Source organism: Cyanistes caeruleus, unplaced genomic scaffold (genome assembly GCF_971803275.1).
Source record: "Cyanistes caeruleus unplaced genomic scaffold, bCyaCae1.hap1.1 HAP1_SCAFFOLD_67, whole genome shotgun sequence".
Classification (NCBI taxonomy): Eukaryota; Metazoa; Chordata; class Aves; order Passeriformes; family Paridae; genus Cyanistes; species Cyanistes caeruleus.
The window spans coordinates 2,948,554-2,965,609 of NW_028255885.1; positions in this window are offsets into that span (position 1 = coordinate 2,948,554).

Consider the following 17,056-nt stretch of genomic DNA (forward strand, 5'->3'; position numbering starts at 1 on the left):
ATTTTTCTTAGATTTTGTGGAAACTTGTGGAGGTTTTGTGGGATTTTTGGGGGAATTTGTGGGATATTGAGGCGATTTAGGGATCTTGAGGGATTTTTCATGTATTTTGTGGGAATTTGTGGAGATTTGGTGGGATATTTTTCTAGAATTTGGTCATGTTTTGAGAAGATTTAGGGAATTTTGTGGGATTTTTCCTGGAATTTTGTTGGATACTGGGGAGATTTTGTGGGATGCTTGTGGAACTTTGAGGGACTCTTCTGGAATTTGGTGAGATTCTGTAGAGAACTGACGAATTATCAGGGATTTTTCATGTATTCTGTGGGAATTTGTGGAGATTTGGTGGGATTTTTGTGGATTTTGGCCGTGTTTTGAGAAGATTTAGGGAATTTTGTGTGATTTTTCTGGGATTTTGTTGGGTATTGAGGACATTTTGTGGGATGTTTCTGGAATTTGGTGGGGCTTTTCAAGAATTTTGTGGTATTTTGAAAAGATTTAGGGAATTTTGTGGTGTTTTTTCTTGAATTTTGAGGGAAACTGTGCTGATTTTATGGGGCGTTTCTGGAATTTGGTCGAGTTTTCAGAAGATTTAGGGATTTTTGTGAGATTTTTGTGGGATGTTCTGGGAATTGGTGGAGATTTTGTGGGACATTCCTGTGAATTGGTAGGGTTTTGAAATGATTTAGGGAGTTTTGTGGGACTTCTCTGGAATTTTGTGGGTTTTTTCTGGAATTGTGTGGGATTCTGAGGAGACTTGAAGAATTTTGAGGAATTTGTTTTAGATTTTGTGGGAATTTGGGGAGATTCTGTGGGATTTTTCTGGAATTTGGTGGGCCTTTTCAAGGACTTTGTGTGGTTTTGAGGAGACTTGAAGAATTTTGAGGAAATTTTCTTAGATTTTGTGGAAACTTGTGGAGGTTTTGTGTGATTTTTGTGGGATTTTGTGGGATATTGAGGCGATTTAGGGATCTTGAGGGATTTTTCATGTATTTTGTGGGAATTTGTGGAGATTTGGTGGGATATTTTTCTAGAATTTGGTCGTGTTTTGAGAAGATTTAGGGAATTTTGTGGGATTTTTCCTGGAATTTTGTTGGATACTGGGGAGATTTTGTGGGATGTTTGTGGAACTTGGAGGGACTTTTCTGGAATTTGGTGAGATTCTGTAGAGAACTGACGAATTATCAGGGATTTTTCATGTATTCTGTGGGAATTTGTGGAGATTTGGTGGGATTTTCTGGAATTTGGTAGAGTTTTGAGAAGATTTAGGGAATTCTGCAAGATATTTCTGGAATTTGGTGGGCATTTTTGAAGGACTTTTTGTGGTTTTGAGGAGACTTGAAGAATTTTGAGGAATTTTTCTTAGATTCTGTGGAAACTTGTGGAGGTTTGGTGGGATTTTTGTGGAATTTTGTGGGATATTGAGGCGATTTAGGGATCTTGAGGGATTTTTCATGTATTTTGTGGGAATTTGTGGAGATTTGGTGGGATTTTTGTGGATTTTGGCCGTGTTTTGAGAAGATTTAGGGAATTTTGTGGGATTTTTCCTGGAATTTTGTTGGATACTGGGGAGATTTTGTGGGATGCTTGTGGAACTTTGAGGGACTCTTCTGGAATTTGGTGAGATTCTGTAGAGAACTGATGAATTATCAGGGATTTTTCATGTATTCTGTGGGAATTTGTGGAGATTTGGTGGGATTTTTGTGGATTTTGGCCGTGTTTTGAGAAGATTTAGGGAATTTTGTGTGATTTTTCTGGGATTTTGTTGGGTATTGAGGACATTTTGTGGGATGTTTCTGGAATTTGGTGGGGCTTTTCAAGAATTTTGTGGTATTTTGAAAAGATTTAGGGAATTTTGTGGTGTTTTTTCTTGAATTTTGAGGGAAACTGTGCTGATTTTATGGGGCGTTTCTGGAATTTGGTCGAGTTTTCAGAAGATTTAGGGATTTTTGTGAGATTTTTGTGGGATGTTCTGGGAATTGGTGGAGATTTTGTGGGACATTCCTGTGAATTGGTAGGGTTTTGAAATGATTTAGGGAGTTTTGTGGGACTTCTCTGGAATTTTGTGGGTTTTTTCTGGAATTGTGTGGGATTCTGAGGAGACTTGAAGAATTTTGAGGAATTTGTTTTAGATTTTGTGGGAATTTGGGGAGATTCTGTGGGATTTTTCTGGAATTTGGTGGGCCTTTTCAAGGACTTTGTGTGGTTTTGAGGAGACTTGAAGAATTTTGAGGAAATTTTCTTAGATTTTGTGGAAACTTGTGGAGGTTTTGTGTGATTTTTGTGGGATTTTGTGGGATATTGAGGCGATTTAGGGATCTTGAGGGATTTTTCATGTATTTTGTGGGAATTTGTGGAGATTTGGTGGGATTTTTGTGGATTTTGGCCGTGTTTTGAGAAGATTTAGGGAATTTTGTGGGATTTTTCCTGGAATTTTGTTGGATACTGGGGAGATTTTGTGGGATGTTTGTGGAACTTGGAGGGACTTTTCTGGAATTTGGTGAGATTCTGTAGAGAACTGACGAATTATCAGGGATTTTTCATGTATTCTGTGGGAATTTGTGGAGATTTGGTGGGATATTTTTCTAGAATTTGGTCATGTTTTGAGAAGATTTAGGGAATTTTGTGGGATTTTTCCTGGAATTTTGTTGGATACTGGGGAGATTTTGTGGGATGTTTGTGGAACTTTGAGGGACTTTTCTGGAATTTGGTGAGATTCTGTAGAGAACTGAAGAATTATCAGGGATTTTTCATGTATTCTGTGGGAATTTGTGGAGATTTGGTGGGATTTTTGTGGATTTTGGTCGTGTTTTGAGAAGATTTAGGGAATTTTGTGTGATTTTTCTGGGATTTTGTTGGGTATTGAGGACATTTTGTGGGATGTTTCTGGAATTTGGTGGGGCTTTTCAAGAATTTTGTGGTATTTTGAAAAGATTTAGGGAATTTTGTGGTGTTTTTTCTTGAATTTTGAGGGAAACTGTGCTGATTTTATGGGGCGTTTCTGGAATTTGGTCGAGTTTTCAGAAGATTTAGGGATTTTTGTGAGATTTTTGTGGGATGTTCTGGGAATTGGTGGAGATTTTGTGGGACATTCCTGTGAATTGGTAGGGTTTTGAAATGATTTAGGGAGTTTTGTGGGACTTCTCTGGAATTTTGTGGGTTTTTTCTGGAATTGTGTGGGATTCTGAGGAGACTTGAAGAATTTTGAGGAATTTGTTTTAGATTTTGTGGGAATTTGGGGAGATTCTGTGGGATTTTTCTGGAATTTGGTGGGCCTTTTCAAGGACTTTGTGTGGTTTTGAGGAGACTTGAAGAATTTTGAGGAAATTTTCTTAGATTTTGTGGAAACTTGTGGAGGTTTTGTGTGATTTTTGTGGGATTTTGTGGGATATTGAGGCGATTTAGGGATCTTGAGGGATTTTTCATGTATTTTGTGGGATTTTGTGGAGATTTGTTGGGATATTTTTCTAGAATTTGGTCGTGTTTTGAGAAGATTTAGGGAATTTGGTGGGATTTTTCCTGGAATTTTATTGGATACTGGGGAGATTTTGTGGGATGTTTGTGGAACTTGGAGGGACTTTTCTGGAATTTGGTGAGATTCTGTAGAGAACTGACGAATTATCAGGGATTTTTCATGTATTCTGTGGGAATTTGTGGAGATTTGGTGGGATTTTCTGGAATTTGGTAGAGTTTTGAGAAGATTTAGGGAATTCTGCAAGATATTTCTGGAATTTGGTGGGCATTTTTGAAGGACTTTTTGTGGTTTTGAGGAGACTTGAAGAATTTTGAGGAATTTTTCTTAGATTCTGTGGAAACTTGTGGAGGTTTTGTGGGATTTTTGTGGAATTTTGTGGGATATTGAGGCGATTTAGAGATCTTGAGGGATTTTTCATGTATTTTGTGGGATTTTGTGGAGATTTGTTGGGATATTTTTCTAGAATTTAGTCGTGTTTTGAGAAGATTTAGGGAATTTTGTGGGATTTTTCCTGGAATTTTGTTGGATACTGGGGAGATTTTGTGGGATGCTTGTGGAACTTTGAGGGACTCTTCTGGAATTTGGTGAGATTCTGTAGAGAACTGATGAATTATCAGGGATTTTTCATGTATTCTGTGGGAATTTGTGGAGATTTGGTGGGATTTTTGTGGATTTTGGCCGTGTTTTGAGAAGATTTAGGGAATTTTGTGTGATTTTTCTGGGATTTTGTTGGGTATTGAGGACATTTTGTGGGATGTTTCTGGAATTTGGTGGGGCTTTTCAAGAATTTTGTGGTATTTTGAAAAGATTTAGGGAATTTTGTGGTGTTTTTTCTTGAATTTTGAGGGAAACTGTGCTGATTTTATGGGGCGTTTCTGGAATTTGGTCGAGTTTTCAGAAGATTTAGGGATTTTTGTGAGATTTTTGTGGGATGTTCTGGGAATTGGTGGAGATTTTGTGGGACATTCCTGTGAATTGGTAGGGTTTTGAAATGATTTAGGGAGTTTTGTGGGACTTCTCTGGAATTTTGTGGGTTTTTTCTGGAATTGTGTGGGATTCTGAGGAGACTTGAAGAATTTTGAGGAATTTGTTTTAGATTTTGTGGGAATTTGGGGAGATTCTGTGGGATTTTTCTGGAATTTGGTGGGCCTTTTCAAGGACTTTGTGTGGTTTTGAGGAGACTTGAAGAATTTTGAGGAAATTTTCTTAGATTTTGTGGAAACTTGTGGAGGTTTTGTGTGATTTTTGTGGGATTTTGTGGGATATTGAGGCGATTTAGGGATCTTGAGGGATTTTTCATGTATTTTGTGGGAATTTGTGGAGATTTGGTGGGATTTTTGTGGATTTTGGCCGTGTTTTGAGAAGATTTAGGGAATTTTGTGGGATTTTTCCTGGAATTTTGTTGGATACTGGGGAGATTTTGTGGGATGTTTGTGGAACTTCGAGGGACTTTTCTGGAATTTGGTGAGATTCTGTAGAGAACTGACGAATTATCAGGGATTTTTCATGTATTCTGTGGGAATTTGTGGAGATTTGGTGGTATATTTTTCTAGAATTTGGTCATGTTTTGAGAAGATTTAGGGAATTTTGTGGGATTTTTCCTGGAATTTTGTTGGATACTGGGGAGATTTTGTGGGATGTTTGTGGAACTTTGAGGGACTTTTCTGGAATTTGGTGAGATTCTGTAGAGAACTGAAGAATTATCAGGGATTTTTCATGTATTCTGTGGGAATTTGTGGAGATTTGGTGGGATTTTTGTGGATTTTGGTCGTGTTTTGAGAAGATTTAGGGAATTTTGTGTGATTTTTCTGGAATTTGTTGGGTCTTTTCAAGGACTTTGTGTGGTTTTGAGGAGACTTGAAGAATTTTGAGGAATTTTTCTTAGATTTTGTGGAAACTTGTGGAGGTTTTGTGGGATTTTTGGGGGAATTTGTGGGATATTGAGGCGATTTAGGGATCTTGAGGGATTTTTCATGTATTTTGTGGGAATTTGTGGAGATTTGGTGGGATATTTTTCTAGAATTTGGTCATGTTTTGAGAAGATTTAGGGAATTTTGTGGGATTTTTCCTGGAATTTTGTTGGATACTGGGGAGATTTTGTGGGATGCTTGTGGAACTTTGAGGGACTCTTCTGGAATTTGGTGAGATTCTGTAGAGAACTGACGAATTATCAGGGATTTTTCATGTATTCTGTGGGAATTTGTGGAGATTTGGTGGGATTTTTGTGGATTTTGGCCGTGTTTTGAGAAGATTTAGGGAATTTTGTGTGATTTTTCTGGGATTTTGTTGGGTATTGAGGACATTTTGTGGGATGTTTCTGGAATTTGGTGGGGCTTTTCAAGAATTTTGTGGTATTTTGAAAAGATTTAGGGAATTTTGTGGTGTTTTTTCTTGAATTTTGAGGGAAACTGTGCTGATTTTATGGGGCGTTTCTGGAATTTGGTCGAGTTTTCAGAAGATTTAGGGATTTTTGTGAGATTTTTGTGGGATGTTCTGGGAATTGGTGGAGATTTTGTGGGACATTCCTGTGAATTGGTAGGGTTTTGAAATGATTTAGGGAGTTTTGTGGGACTTCTCTGGAATTTTGTGGGTTTTTTCTGGAATTGTGTGGGATTCTGAGGAGACTTGAAGAATTTTGAGGAATTTGTTTTAGATTTTGTGGGAATTTGGGGAGATTCTGTGGGATTTTTCTGGAATTTGGTGGGCCTTTTCAAGGACTTTGTGTGGTTTTGAGGAGACTTGAAGAATTTTGAGGAAATTTTCTTAGATTTTGTGGAAACTTGTGGAGGTTTTGTGTGATTTTTGTGGGATTTTGTGGGATATTGAGGCGATTTAGGGATCTTGAGGGATTTTTCATGTATTTTGTGGGAATTTGTGGAGATTTGGTGGGATATTTTTCTAGAATTTGGTCGTGTTTTGAGAAGATTTAGGGAATTTTGTGGGATTTTTCCTGGAATTTTATTGGATACTGGGGAGATTTTGTGGGATGTTTGTGGAACTTGGAGGGACTTTTCTGGAATTTGGTGAGATTCTGTAGAGAACTGACGAATTATCAGGGATTTTTCATGTATTCTCTGGGAATTTGTGGAGATTTGGTGGGATTTTCTGGAATTTGGTAGAGTTTTGAGAAGATTTAGGGAATTCTGCAAGATATTTCTGGAATTTGGTGGGCATTTTTGAAGGACTTTTTGTGGTTTTGAGGAGACTTGAAGAATTTTGAGGAATTTTTCTTAGATTCTGTGGAAACTTGTGGAGGTTTGGTGGGATTTTTGTGGAATTTTGTGGGATATTGAGGCGATTTAGGGATCTTGAGGGATTTTTCATGTATTTTGTGGGAATTTGTGGAGATTTGGTGGGATTTTTGTGGATTTTGGCCGTGTTTTGAGAAGATTTAGGGAATTTTGTGGGATTTTTCCTGGAATTTTGTTGGATACTGGGGAGATTTTGTGGGATGCTTGTGGAACTTTGAGGGACTCTTCTGGAATTTGGTGAGATTCTGTAGAGAACTGATGAATTATCAGGGATTTTTCATGTATTCTGTGGGAATTTGTGGAGATTTGGTGGGATTTTTGTGGATTTTGGCCGTGTTTTGAGAAGATTTAGGGAATTTTGTGTGATTTTTCTGGGATTTTGTTGGGTATTGAGGACATTTTGTGGGATGTTTCTGGAATTTGGTGGGGCTTTTCAAGAATTTTGTGGTATTTTGAAAAGATTTAGGGAATTTTGTGGTGTTTTTTCTTGAATTTTGAGGGAAACTGTGCTGATTTTATGGGGCGTTTCTGGAATTTGGTCGAGTTTTCAGAAGATTTAGGGATTTTTGTGAGATTTTTGTGGGATGTTCTGGGAATTGGTGGAGATTTTGTGGGACATTCCTGTGAATTGGTAGGGTTTTGAAATGATTTAGGGAGTTTTGTGGGACTTCTCTGGAATTTTGTGGGTTTTTTCTGGAATTGTGTGGGATTCTGAGGAGACTTGAAGAATTTTGAGGAATTTGTTTTAGATTTTGTGGGAATTTGGGGAGATTCTGTGGGATTTTTCTGGAATTTGGTGGGCCTTTTCAAGGACTTTGTGTGGTTTTGAGGAGACTTGAAGAATTTTGAGGAAATTTTCTTAGATTTTGTGGAAACTTGTGGAGGTTTTGTGTGATTTTTGTGGGATTTTGTGGGATATTGAGGCGATTTAGGGATCTTGAGGGATTTTTCATGTATTTTGTGGGAATTTGTGGAGATTTGTTGGGATTTTTGTGGATTTTGGCCGTGTTTTGAGAAGATTTAGGGAATTTTGTGGGATTTTTCCTGGAATTTTGTTGGATACTGGGGAGATTTTGTGGGATGTTTGTGGAACTTGGAGGGACTTTTCTGGAATTTGGTGAGATTCTGTAGAGAACTGACGAATTATCAGGGATTTTTCATGTATTCTGTGGGAATTTGTGGAGATTTGGTGGGATATTTTTCTAGAATTTGGTCATGTTTTGAGAAGATTTAGGGAATTTTGTGGGATTTTTCCTGGAATTTTGTTGGATACTGGGGAGATTTTGTGGGATGTTTGTGGAACTTTGAGGGACTTTTCTGGAATTTGGTGAGATTCTGTAGAGAACTGAAGAATTATCAGGGATTTTTCATGTATTCTGTGGGAATTTGTGGAGATTTGGTGGGATTTTTGTGGATTTTGGTCGTGTTTTGAGAAGATTTAGGGAATTTTGTGTGATTTTTCTGGAATTTGTTGGGTCTTTTCAAGGACTTTGTGTGGTTTTGAGGAGACTTGAAGAATTTTGAGGAATTTTTCTTAGATTTTGTGGAAACTTGTGGAGGTTTTGTGGGATTTTTGGGGGAATTTGTGGGATATTGAGGCGATTTAGGGATCTTGAGGGATTTTTCATGTATTTTGTGGGAATTTGTGGAGATTTGGTGGGATATTTTTCTAGAATTTGGTCATGTTTTGAGAAGATTTAGGGAATTTTGTGGGATTTTTCCTGGAATTTTGTTGGATACTGGGGAGATTTTGTGGGATGCTTGTGGAACTTTGAGGGACTCTTCTGGAATTTGGTGAGATTCTGTAGAGAACTGACGAATTATCAGGGATTTTTCATGTATTCTGTGGGAATTTGTGGAGATTTGGTGGGATTTTTGTGGATTTTGGCCGTGTTTTGAGAAGATTTAGGGAATTTTGTGTGATTTTTCTGGGATTTTGTTGGGTATTGAGGACATTTTGTGGGATGTTTCTGGAATTTGGTGGGGCTTTTCAAGAATTTTGTGGTATTTTGAAAAGATTTAGGGAATTTTGTGGTGTTTTTTCTTGAATTTTGAGGGAAACTGTGCTGATTTTATGGGGCGTTTCTGGAATTTGGTCGAGTTTTCAGAAGATTTAGGGATTTTTGTGAGATTTTTGTGGGATGTTCTGGGAATTGGTGGAGATTTTGTGGGACATTCCTGTGAATTGGTAGGGTTTTGAAATGATTTAGGGAGTTTTGTGGGACTTCTCTGGAATTTTGTGGGTTTTTTCTGGAATTGTGTGGGATTCTGAGGAGACTTGAAGAATTTTGAGGAATTTGTTTTAGATTTTGTGGGAATTTGGGGAGATTCTGTGGGATTTTTCTGGAATTTGGTGGGCCTTTTCAAGGACTTTGTGTGGTTTTGAGGAGACTTGAAGAATTTTGAGGAAATTTTCTTAGATTTTGTGGAAACTTGTGGAGGTTTTGTGTGATTTTTGTGGGATTTTGTGGGATATTGAGGCGATTTAGGGATCTTGAGGGATTTTTCATGTATTTTGTGGGAATTTGTGGAGATTTGGTGGGATATTTTTCTAGAATTTGGTCGTGTTTTGAGAAGATTTAGGGAATTTTGTGGGATTTTTCCTGGAATTTTGTTGGATACTGGGGAGATTTTGTGGGATGTTTGTGGAACTTGGAGGGACTTTTCTGGAATTTGGTGAGATTCTGTAGAGAACTGACGAATTATCAGGGATTTTTCATGTATTCTGTGGGAATTTGTGGAGATTTGGTGGGATTTTCTGGAATTTGGTAGAGTTTTGAGAAGATTTAGGGAATTCTGCAAGATATTTCTGGAATTTGGTGGGCATTTTTGAAGGACTTTTTGTGGTTTTGAGGAGACTTGAAGAATTTTGAGGAATTTTTCTTAGATTCTGTGGAAACTTGTGGAGGTTTGGTGGGATTTTTGTGGAATTTTGTGGGATATTGAGGCGATTTAGGGATCTTGAGGGATTTTTCATGTATTTTGTGGGAATTTGTGGAGATTTGGTGGGATTTTTGTGGATTTTGGCCGTGTTTTGAGAAGATTTAGGGAATTTTGTGGGATTTTTCCTGGAATTTTGTTGGATACTGGGGAGATTTTGTGGGATGCTTGTGGAACTTTGAGGGACTCTTCTGGAATTTGGTGAGATTCTGTAGAGAACTGATGAATTATCAGGGATTTTTCATGTATTCTGTGGGAATTTGTGGAGATTTGGTGGGATTTTTGTGGATTTTGGCCGTGTTTTGAGAAGATTTAGGGAATTTTGTGTGATTTTTCTGGGATTTTGTTGGGTATTGAGGACATTTTGTGGGATGTTTCTGGAATTTGGTGGGGCTTTTCAAGAATTTTGTGGTATTTTGAAAAGATTTAGGGAATTTTGTGGTGTTTTTTCTTGAATTTTGAGGGAAACTGTGCTGATTTTATGGGGCGTTTCTGGAATTTGGTCGAGTTTTCAGAAGATTTAGGGATTTTTGTGAGATTTTTGTGGGATGTTCTGGGAATTGGTGGAGATTTTGTGGGACATTCCTGTGAATTGGTAGGGTTTTGAAATGATTTAGGGAGTTTTGTGGGACTTCTCTGGAATTTTGTGGGTTTTTTCTGGAATTGTGTGGGATTCTGAGGAGACTTGAAGAATTTTGAGGAATTTGTTTTAGATTTTGTGGGAATTTGGGGAGATTCTGTGGGATTTTTCTGGAATTTGGTGGGCCTTTTCAAGGACTTTGTGTGGTTTTGAGGAGACTTGAAGAATTTTGAGGAAATTTTCTTAGATTTTGTGGAAACTTGTGGAGGTTTTGTGTGATTTTTGTGGGATTTTGTGGGATATTGAGGCGATTTAGGGATCTTGAGGGATTTTTCATGTATTTTGTGGGAATTTGTGGAGATTTGGTGGGATTTTTGTGGATTTTGGCCGTGTTTTGAGAAGATTTAGGGAATTTTGTGGGATTTTTCCTGGAATTTTGTTGGATACTGGGGAGATTTTGTGGGATGTTTGTGGAACTTGGAGGGACTTTTCTGGAATTTGGTGAGATTCTGTAGAGAACTGACGAATTATCAGGGATTTTTCATGTATTCTGTGGGAATTTGTGGAGATTTGGTGGGATATTTTTCTAGAATTTGGTCATGTTTTGAGAAGATTTAGGGAATTTTGTGGGATTTTTCCTGGAATTTTGTTGGATACTGGGGAGATTTTGTGGGATGTTTGTGGAACTTTGAGGGACTTTTCTGGAATTTGGTGAGATTCTGTAGAGAACTGAAGAATTATCAGGGATTTTTCATGTATTCTGTGGGAATTTGTGGAGATTTGGTGGGATTTTTGTGGATTTTGGTCGTGTTTTGAGAAGATTTAGGGAATTTTGTGTGATTTTTCTGGGATTTTGTTGGGTATTGAGGACATTTTGTGGGATGTTTCTGGAATTTGGTGGGGCTTTTCAAGAATTTTGTGGTATTTTGAAAAGATTTAGGGAATTTTGTGGTGTTTTTTCTTGAATTTTGTGGGAAACTGTGCTGATTTTATGGGGCGTTTCTGGAATTTGGTCGAATTTTCAGAAGATTTAGGGATTTTTGTGAGATTTTTGTGGGATGTTCTGGGAATTGGTGGAGATTTTGTGGGACTTTCCTGTGAATTGGTAGGGTTTTGAAATGATTTAGGGAGTTTTGTGGGACTTCTCTGGAATTTTGTGGGTTTTTTCTGGAATTGTGTGGGATTCTGAGGAGACTTGAAGAATTTTGAGGAATTTGTTTTAGATTTTGTGGGAATTTGGGGAGATTCTGTGGGATTTTTCTGGAATTTGGTGGGCATTTTTGAAGGACTTTTTGTGGTTTTGAGGAGACTTGAAGAATTTTGAGGAATTTTTTTTATATTTTGTGGAAACTTGAGGAGTTTTTGTGTGATTTTTGTGGAATTTTGTGGGATATTGAGGCGATTTAGGGATCTTGAGGGATTTTTCATGTATTTTGTGGGATTTTGTGGAGATTTGTTGGGATATTTTTCTAGAATTTGGTCGTGTTTTGAGAAGATTTAGGGAATTTGGTGGGATTTTTCCTGGAATTTTGTTGGATACTGGGGAGATTTTGTGGGATGTTTGTGGAACTTTGAGGGACTTCTCTGGAATTTGGTGAGATTCTGTAGAGAACCGAAGAATTATCAGGGATTTTTCATGTATTCTGTGGGAATTTGTGGAGATTTGGTGGGATTTTTGTGGATTTTGGCCGTGTTTTGAGAAGATTTAGGGAATTTTGTGGGATTTTTCCTGGAATTTTGTTGGATACTGGGGAGATTTTGTGGGATGTTTGTGGAACTTTGAGGGACTTTTCTGGAATTTGGTGAGATTCTGTAGAGAACTGAAGAATTATCAGGGATTTTTCATGTATTCTGTGGGAATTTGTGGAGATTTGGTGGGATTTTTCTGGAATTTGGTAGAGTTTTGAGAAGATTTAGGGAATTCTGTAAGATTTTTCTGGAATTTGGTGGGTCTTTTCAAGGACTTTGTGTGGTTTTGAGGAGACTTGAAGAATTTTGAGGAATTTTTCCTAGATTTTGTGGAAACTTGTGGAGGTTTTGTGGGATTTTTGGGGGAATTTGTGGGATATTGAGGCGATTTAGGGATCTTGAGGGATTTTTCATGTATTTTGTGGGAATTTGTGGAGATTTGGTGGGATATTTTTCTAGAATTTGGTCATGTTTTGAGAAGATTTAGGGAATTTTGTGGGATTTTTCCTGGAATTTTGTTGGATACTGGGGAGATTTTGTGGGATGCTTGTGGAACTTTGAGGGACTTTTCTGGAATTTGGTGAGATTCTGTAGAGAACTGACGAATTATCAGGGATTTTTCATGTATTCTGTGGGAATTTGTGGAGATTTGGTGGGATTTTTGTGGATTTTGGCCGTGTTTTGAGAAGATTTAGGGAATTTTGTGTGATTTTTCTGGGATTTTGTTGGGTATTGAGGACATTTTGTGGGATGTTTCTGGAATTTGGTGGGGCTTTTCAAGAATTTTGTGGTATTTTAAAAAGATTTAGGGAATTTTGTGGTGTTTTTTCTTGAATTTTGAGGGAAACTGTGCTGATTTTATGGGGCGTTTCTGGAATTTGGTCGAGTTTTCAGAAGATTTAGGGATTTTTGTGAGATTTTTGTGGGATGTTCTGGGAATTGGTGGAGATTTTGTGGGACATTCCTGTGAATTGGTAGGGTTTTGAAATGATTTAGGGAGTTTTGTGGGACTTCTCTGGAATTTTGTGGGTTTTTTCTGGAATTGTGTGGGATTCTGAGGAGACTTGAAGAATTTTGAGGAATTTGTTTTAGATTTTGTGGGAATTTGTGTAGATTCTGTGGGATTTTTCTGGAATTTGGTGGGCCTTTTCAAGGACTTTGTGTGGTTTTGAGGAGACTTGAAGAATTTTGAGGAATTTTTCTTAGATTCTGTGGAAACTTGTGGAGGTTTGGTGGGATTTTTGTGGAATTTTGTGGGATATTGAGGCGATTTAGGGATCTTGAGGGATTTTTCATGTATTTTGTGGGAATTTGTGGAGATTTGGTGGGATTTTTGTGGATTTTGGCCGTGTTTTGAGAAGATTTAGGGAATTTTGTGGGATTTTTCCTGGAATTTTGTTGGATACTGGGGAGATTTTGTGGGATGCTTGTGGAACTTTGAGGGACTCTTCTGGAATTTGGTGAGATTCTGTAGAGAACTGATGAATTATCAGGGATTTTTCATGTATTCTGTGGGAATTTGTGGAGATTTGGTGGGATTTTTGTGGATTTTGGCCGTGTTTTGAGAAGATTTAGGGAATTTTGTGTGATTTTTCTGGGATTTTGTTGGGTATTGAGGACATTTTGTGGGATGTTTCTGGAATTTGGTGGGGCTTTTCAAGAATTTTGTGGTATTTTGAAAAGATTTTGGGAATTTTGTGGTGTTTTTTCTTGAATTTTGAGGGAAACTGTGCTGATTTTATAAGGCGTTTCTGGAATTGGGTCGAGTTTTCAGAAGATTTAGGGATTTTTGTGAGATTTTTGTGGGATGTTCTGGGAATTGGTGGAGATTTTGTGGGACTTTCCTGTGAATTGGTAGGGTTTTGAAATGATTTAGGGAGTTTTGTGGGACTTCTCTGGAATTTTGTGGGTTTTTTCTGGAATTGTGTGGGATTCTGAGGAGACTTGAAGAATTTTGAGGAATTTGTTTTAGATTTTGTGGGAATTTGTGTAGATTCTGTGGGATTTTTCTGGAATTTGGTGGGCCTTTTCAAGGACTTTGTGTGGTTTTGAGGAGACTTGAAGAATTTTGAGGAATTTTTCTTAGATTCTGTGGAAACTTGTGGAGGTTTGGTGGGATTTTTGTGGAATTTTGTGGGATATTGAGGCGATTTAGGGATCTTGAGGGATTTTTCATGTATTTTGTGGGAATTTGTGGAGATTTGGTGGGATTTTTGTGGATTTTGGCCGTGTTTTGAGAAGATTTAGGGAATTTGGTGGGATTTTTCCTGGAATTTTGTTGGATACTGGGGAGATTTTGTGGGATGTTTGTGGAACTTTGAGGGACTTCTCTGGAATTTGGTGAGATTCTGTAGAGAACCGAAGAATTATCAGGGATTTTTCATTTATTCTGTGGGAATTTGTGGAGATTTGGTGGGATTTTTGTGGATTTTGGCCGTGTTTTGAGAAGATTTAGGGAATTTTGTGGGATTTTTCCTGGAATTTTGTTGGATACTGGGGAGATTTTATGGGATGTTTGTGGAACTTCGAGGGACTTTTCTGGAATTTGGTGAGATTCTGTAGAGAACTGAAGAATTATCAGGGATTTTTCATGTATTCTGTGGGAATTTGTGGAGATTTGGTGGGATTTTTCTGGAATTTGGTAGAGTTTTGAGAAGATTTAGGGAATTCTGTAAGATTTTTCTGGAATTTGGTGGGTCTTTTCAAGGACTTTGTGTGGTTTTGAGGAGACTTGAAGAATTTTGAGGAATTTTTCTTAGATTTTGTGGAAACTTGTGGAGTTTTTGTGGGATTTTGGGGGGATTTTGTGGGATATTGAGGCGATTTAGGGATCTTGAGGGATTTTTCATGTATTTTGTGGGAATTTGTGGAGATTTGGTGGGATATTTTTCTAGAATTTGGTCATGTTTTGAGAAGATTTAGGGAATTTTGTGGGATTTTTCCTGGAATTTTGTTGGATACTGGGGAGATTTTGTGGGATGCTTGTGGAACTTTGAGGGACTCTTCTGGAATTTTGTGAGATTCTGTAGAGAACTGACGAATTATCAGGGATTTTTCATGTATTCTGTGGGAATTTGTGGAGATTTGGTGGGATTTTTGTGGATTTTGGCCGTGTTTTGAGAAGATTTAGGGAATTTTGTGTGATTTTTCTGGGATTTTGTTGGGTATTGAGGACATTTTGTGGGATGTTTCTGGAATTTGGTGGGGCTTTTCAAGAATTTTGTGGTATTTTGAAAAGATTTTGGGAATTTTGTGGTGTTTTTTCTTGAATTTTGAGGGAAACTGTGCTGATTTTATGGGGCGTTTCTGGAATTTGGTCGAGTTTTCAGAAGATTTAGGGATTTTTGTGAGATTTTTGTGGGATGTTCTGGGAATTGGTGGAGATTTTGTGGGACATTCCTGTGAATTGGTAGGGTTTTGAAATGATTTAGGGAGTTTTGTGGGACTTCTCTGGAATTTTGTGGGTTTTTTCTGGAATTGTGTGGGATTCTGAGGAGACTTGAAGAATTTTGAGGAATTTGTTTTAGATTTTGTGGGAATTTGTGTAGATTCTGTGGGATTTTTCTGGAATTTGGTGGGCCTTTTCAAGGACTTTGTGTGGTTTTGAGGAGACTTGAAGAATTTTGAGGAAATTTTCTTAGATTTTGTGGAAACTTGTGGAGGTTTTGTGTGATCTTTGTGGGATTTTGTGGGATATTGAGGCGATTTAGGGATCTTGAGGGATTTTTCATGTATTTTGTGGGAATTTGTGGAGATTTGGTGGGATATTTTTCTAGAATTTGGTCGTGTTTTGAGAAGATTTAGGGAATTTTGTGGGATTTTTCCTGGAATTTTGTTGGATACTGGGGAGATTTTGTGGGATGTTTGTGGAACTTTGAGGGACTCTTCTGGAATTTGGTGAGATTCTGTAGAGAACTGACGAATTATCAGGGATTTTTCATGTATTCTGTGGGAATTTGTGGAGATTCGGTGGGATATTTTTCTAGAATTTGGTCATGTTTTGAGAAGATTTAGGGAATTTTGTGGGATTTTTCCTGGAATTTTGTTGGATACTGGGGAGATTTTGTGGGATGTTTCTGGAACTTGGAAGGACTTTTCTGGAATTTGGTGAGATTCTGTAGAGAACTGAAGAATTATCAGGGATTTTTCATGTATTCTGTGGGAATTTGTGGAGATTTGGTGGGATTTTCTGGAATTTGGTAGAGTTTTGAGAAGATTTAGGGAATTCTGCAAGATATTTCTGGAATTCGGTAGGCCTTTTTGAAGGACTTTTTGTGGTTTTGAGGAGACTTGAAGAATTTTGAGGAATTTTTCTTAGATTCTGTGGAAACTTGTGGAGGTTTGGTGGGATTTTTGTGGAATTTTGTGGGATATTGAGGCGATTTAGGGATCTTGAGGGATTTTTCATGTATTCTGTGGGAATTTGTGGAGATTTGGTGGGATTTTTGTGGATTTTGGTCGTGTTTTGAGAAGATTTAGGGAATTTTGTTTGATTTTCCTGGGATTTTGTTGGGTATTGAGGACATTTTGTGGGATGTGTCTGGAATTTGGTGGGGCTTTTCAAGAATTTTGTGGTATTTTGAAAAGATTTTGGGAATTTTGTGGTGTTTTTTCTTGAATTTTGAGGGAAACTGTGCTGATTTTATGGGGCGTTTCTGGAATTTGGTCGAATTTTCAGAAGATTTAGGGATTTTTGTGAGATTTTTGTGGGATGTTCTGGGAATTGGTGGAGATTTTGTGGGACATTCCTGTGAATTGGTAGGGTTTTGAAATGATTTAGGGAGTTTTGTGGGACTTCTCTGGAATTTTGTGGGTTTTTTCTGGAATTGTGTGGGATTCTGAGGAGACTTGAAGAATTTTGAGGAATTTGTTTTAGATTTTGTGGGAATTTGTGTAGATTCTGTGGGATTTTTCTGGAATTTGGTGGGCCTTTTCAAGGACTTTGTGTGGTTTTGAGGAGACTTGAAGAATTTTGAGGAATTTTTTTTATATTTTGTGGAAACTTGAGGAGGTTTTGTGTGATTTTTGTGGAATTTTGTGGGATATTGAGGCGATTTAGGGATCTTGAGGGATTTTTCATGTATTTTGTGGGATTTTGTGGAGATTTGTTGGGATATTTTTCTAGAA